The sequence below is a fragment of the Phyllostomus hastatus genome, unplaced genomic scaffold (assembly GCF_019186645.2).
Source record: "Phyllostomus hastatus isolate PE091 unplaced genomic scaffold, TTU_PhHast_1.1 phas_contig_209, whole genome shotgun sequence".
Taxonomy (NCBI): domain Eukaryota; kingdom Metazoa; phylum Chordata; class Mammalia; order Chiroptera; family Phyllostomidae; genus Phyllostomus; species Phyllostomus hastatus.
Window position 1 is genome coordinate 24,276,843 of NW_025333735.1, and position 5,619 is coordinate 24,282,461.

General features: G+C 41.6%; 1 pseudogene; it reads right to left on the reverse strand.

The window, feature by feature from the left end:
- Positions 1 to 2,953: 2,953 nt before the first annotated feature.
- On the reverse strand, positions 2,954 to 3,989 carry LOC123816431 (annotated as a pseudogene).
- Positions 3,990 to 5,619: the final 1,630 nt, after the last annotated feature.

Here is a 5,619-nt window from a genome sequence, read left to right on the forward strand (position 1 = left end):
GATTTTGGGTTCACTGAGATGATATATAATTCAACTTGGACAGTGTCTGTTACGTGGTAAACAATAAATGCTAGTTCTTTTTCCCTTTATCATCCTTCAATACTCAAGTTGTGGGCTAGTGACTATTTTTCTTATCTTGAATTTGTTTTGGAATTTTGCTGAATAAACTTTTCAATTAAAATCCAGGTAAGAGTTGAAAGGTAATCTCTGTGAAAGAAGGGATCATACCTGTCTTTTTATGTATTATATGCATGATATCTCAGTGCTTAGCATATATTAGGTGCTCAAGAAACCTTGCTGAAAGAATGAATGTACATGTATGAGTGAAAACATGGATCAGACAATAAAGTCATGATATTGGAAAGAAAAAAATTGCATTTATTCAGTGCCTACCCTTTGTTAATCACCTTGATACACACTCTTTAGCCTTTGATTTATTTAAATTTCTCAAATTTTTGTCCCATTTTTTTAGAAGATGAAACTGTGGCTTAAGTAACTGGGCTATGGTCACATGGTTAAGGTCACATGGTTAAGTAATTTGGCTAAGGTCTACGTGGATTTGGCTGAGCATCAAAGCCAAGCGTGTCTAACATCTAAGCCTGCATCTCTATAATCTACAGGATGAGGAGCTATCCATAACAGGGACCAATTATTAATCACCTTTATATCTTGTTATAAACTAAATTGTGTCCCAAATATGACATATTGAAGTCATAAGCTCAAGTACCTCAGAATGTGAACTTATTTGTAAATACTCGTTGCAGGTGTAACTAGTTAAAAAAAGGTCATACTGCAATAGGGCAGGATCTTAATTAAAAATGACCTATGTCATTGCAATAAGAGAGACACACAAAGACAGAAGATGGATGGCCATGTGATGATGGAGGCAGAGACTGGAGTGAGGTCAAGAAATGCCAAGGGTGGCTGGCAACCAACAGAATCTTGGGAGCATTCAGGATACCAGATTGCTCAAAACTCAGTTCTGAATATGTTGAATTCTTGATTTGTATCTCAAATTGGCATTTTTAAAAATAGCCCTTTATTTACCTGGATATAACCATAGTGTCTGCCACCACCATCGGACAGACCTGGTGCTCTAATGCCAAGTTATACACGAGGTAATTGCTGGCATGTCTTCACTGGCAGGACAAAATACCACTGAGGAGACCAGGTCTCACAGTAAAAAGTCCATATTGGTGTTAGAAAACTCAGGTTAGGAGTTCTATTGTCATTAAACACCAGCTATTTAGCATTCAGCTCTCAGAGGAGACCTCCCTGTGTGAATCCAGATGAAATGATGGACTCTAGCTACTAAATGCTATTGCACATAGTATAACATTTTGAAAACTACCTAATGCATAAGCTTTTTAATGCTGTAAAATACAGTAGCTAAAATTAAATGCCACTCACTTCCCTTACTTTTTCAGAGATAAATTAATGGGCAACCTGGCCAAATTCAAAGCTTTTTGATATATAAAACTTTATAAATGGATCTATTTCATCAATAAGCATAGTACCACAAAAACCTGTCTAGGTGGGGTGTTTTGTATTGTTTTGTGTTTTGAGGGGAGGGTATTTTTTAGCACTTTATTTGCTCCTTCATCTACTAAGCTCTGCAAAGCTAAGCAGAGATCACCCAATGAGCACAAGCATTGCTTACTGAGAGCAAGAGAGTCAGCTACCACTAGCACTTGGCATTTGGCAGAGACTCAAATGAAAGGCCGCCTGAGAAGTGAGAAAGCTTTACAATGGCAAAAAGGGAAAGTCAGTCCTAACGGAAGGTTGTTGGCCTGGGGAAGCTGGAGGTGGGCTGACTAGAAGGGCATCCAATATAACTGGTGAGGGGGAGCACAGCTGGCTTTCCACTGTGGATCCTAAGTTGGGGATAGGGGAAAAAAATGAAGCAAGCTGTCAGCTCAGTCCTGATATTTTGGGACCGGTCACTACAAAGGTGTAATTTGGGTTTCAGGCTAGAATTCCTCTTTCATTGTCTTTACTCAGTGCAACACAGGAGGCCAAAGGCCTCAGGGCAGCAATGCAGGCTTCTGGCAAGGTACCGTGGGGCCCCAATTCAAAGAACCATCTACTGTACTTCCTCCTCCTGGCCACTGACCTGTATCTAGAATTCTTACCTGCCTATTCTTCCCTTGAAGAACTGCCTAAGGGCATTGTTCTCTCTTTCTGACCCAGGATAAACTGCCAGCACAAATCCACTGTTTTTGCTTTGAGGCCTGTGAATCAACCTGTGACATTTTCTGTGCTAGGATGTTTATATGAGTATAAGTTAATTCTTAGTGACCTAGTAAACCTAGAATACTTGGGGCTCTTCCCTGCACCTGACCTAGGGATAGAAGTGGGCTAAACTAGCCTTTGTTGTGCTTAGAGGCTGGGTCTGTCAAGGCTGGAAAACCAGGCTCTCTCAGGTTCCCCAGGGCAGTGTCCCAGGCCTCTCCCAAGAAAAAAAGGGAAGAGGGAGGGAGAGAGAGAGAGAGAAAGAGAGTCTTTGAAGTGGAAAAAGGAAATGAGAATGGGTGGACTCCCCACAATGTCTTATGGAGATTGATGTGATCCCAACCATGCAAGCTAGGTTAAGACCTCAAATGAGCTGACAAAGCCCATGCTCTTCAAAGGCTGGAAGCTCTGGCCTTAGGCCAGGATGCATTTTAGATGGATTTTTGGAAATAAAGCCCTTGGGGTTTTTCTACACCGCTTACTGGTGTCTGCAAGCTCTTGCTATTGGGTGGGGAAATAGTAACCTGCTTGGGGCTCCTGGTGCCAGGCTTATTCTAAAGAGCTGGTGAGACAGAGCAGGAGCTGCCTCTGCCCCAACCCTGCAGCTGTCCGTCCTCTTCCCAAAGGGAGGGCTTTTTGCTGGGTTGATGCCTGAGCTTACACTTGAAAAGACTAGAGAGATTCACTGATATCCCAGGAGTCTTCTCAGGGTAATAGACATTCAGTCAGCAGCCACCATAGAGAGGGCTCTGAACCCACTCAGTTTGACCTCATTCTCCCACTCCTGCTGCTTATCTGTATGGCTAACTGGTCAAGTTGATGGGTCAAGTTTCTGAAGATCTTAAGCATTTCAGTGTAGTATGCCATCTGTGCTAGGATCGGGAACTCAAAGTTGTGCTGGGGGTAGTCGAGTTGGCTATTGGAGAACCACAGCATTTCATCCAGGAACTGCTTGATCTGGCTTCCAAGTCTTCCCACACAGGCTGAAGCTTGTCTTGGGCCTGGTGAAGTTCAGCCAGAACTGGCCCTGACTTTTCCTTTTCCTTGTACTTTTCTACATTGGCCTTCAATCGCCTACTATCCTGTAAGGCCTGCTCCCACTGCTTCACTGCCATGCTGAGGCTTGGGAAAACTCTGCCAAAGTTTTTAAAGGATTCAGATCCAAGGCCCTTTGGATCTGATTCACCTTTTCCTGATTGAAGGCATCCATCTGCTTGATGGCCATGGCCAGCACTGTCACCATGTTCAGAAAGTCCTGGTCTTGCTCACAGAGGAGGTTGGAGGTTGGAGGCTAGGTCATCATCCAAGCTCTCCTTTGTGTCCTTCTAAAGCCTCTTGGTCTGTACTTCCAGCTGCTGGAGTTTCTCATTACTCCCTTTCAAAGTCTCTCTTCACTGTTCAGGCAATGATCTATTTCTTGGGCTGCCCAGTCTTGAAAGGCAACCAGCTTAGGTTGCCTGAGGTCAGGGTCCTGAATCTGGCCCTGACACTGGGGTCCTCAGATGCAACTCAGTTTACCTTTATTCTTTCTTTCTTTTCTTCTTCCTTTTTTTTAACATACTTACTTTACTTAGAGTGGAAAATTACACTGGGGCAAAGTCAACACAAACATATGTATGAAACATTATATATACAAGGAATGCTCAGAGGGGCTCATATCAGTGCAGAAGCAAGGAGCTCAGAGCAAGGTGGAATTCTTCCCTGCAGGTTTCAGAGGGAGCAGGGCCCTGCTGATACCTTGATTTCAAACTTGCCATGTTCAGACCTGCGACATAATTAACTTCTGTTGTTTTATGTCCACTAGTTTGTGGTACAGTAGTTTCCCTTTATCCACAGGGATACATTCCAAGATCCTCAGTGGATGCCTGACCCATGGATAGTACCAAATTCTCTCTCTATATATTTTTCTATACACACACACCTATGATAAAGTTTAATTGATAAATGAAGCACAGACAGAGATGAATAACAACTACTAATAAAATAGAACAACTATAACAATACTGTATCCTATAATAAAAGTTACATAAATATGGCCTTTCTCTGTCTCAAAATATGTTTTCACTCAAAGGAAGCACCTATGGCTTTTCTTTGGCATATCTGAGTTGCTGGCATCACTACTCTTGCAGTTCAAGGACATTCTTAAGTAAAATCAGTGTTCTTTGACTACAAACACTGTGATACTGCGGCAGCTGGCCTGATAACCAAGATGGCTACTACATGACCAATGGACGGGAACATATATAGGTGGTATGCTGGACAAAGGAATGATTAACATCCTGGGCAGGACAGAGCTGACAGCACAAGATTTTATCACACTTCTCAGAACAGTGTGCAATTTAAAACCTATAAATTATATGTTTCTGGAATTTTCCATTTAATATTTTCAGACTGCTGTTGACTCATGGGGGGAGGGAGAGGGCAGGGACTGAAACTATGGAAAGCAAAACTGATAACAAGGTGGGGAGACTAAGAAAAAAAACTCATAGACCCGACAACAGTATGGTGATTATAACAGGGAAAGAGGAGTGGGGAAGGTAGAAGAAAGTAAAGGGGGGATAAATGGTGATGGACAGAGACTTCACTTTGGATGGTGAACAACACAATACAATATACAAATGAGGTACTGTGGAACTGTATGCTTAAATTTATATAATTGTATTAATCAATGTCACCCCAATAAATTCAATGACTTTTTTAAATAGAATTAAATTTTAAAAAGAGGGGGAGACTATTGTACTGTGTCATGGAAGCCCTAGGAAATTAATACACATCCTCAGCACAGCACATCAGAGCTTCTTGACGCACATGTGAACTAAACTGCTCTGGGGATCATGTTTTTCTCTGTTGCTGGAGGTGCTAAGCACAAGTAGAAAAACCACTCAGTGTTGAGGTAGTGGAAGAATTTAAGTTGTTTCTAAGTGTCCCACATAAACCGGATCCTATGATCTTAAGATCTAAAGAGGAAGAAGGGAAAAGATTCCGGGATTACAATGCAACATTCAGAAGTGACAACTTGTGTTTCTAATATAGTTGGATTTTTATAAATTTGCCCAGTCTTGTAAGCTATAGCCACCAATTAGAAAAAGATTTTTAACATGCTATTCAGGTCTTTCTCAATGATTTATCTGCCTTCAAATAGTGTCTGTCTTCCATGTGCATTGTGGATTGATTTGCTTTGTTTATATCTTGTCATTTTTCAGCTCTAGACCTGAAAACGTGTGTTTCAGAGATGAAACACCCTCTTGAACTAAGAAAACAGGAATGACTGAGACTCACCTAGGACCTCCAAAAGAGCATTAACTCCTCATATCCCCTTGGAACTTAAGAAGTATTAAATGACTGTGATAGTGGAAACTACCAAAGCTACAAATGAAGCAAATTGTA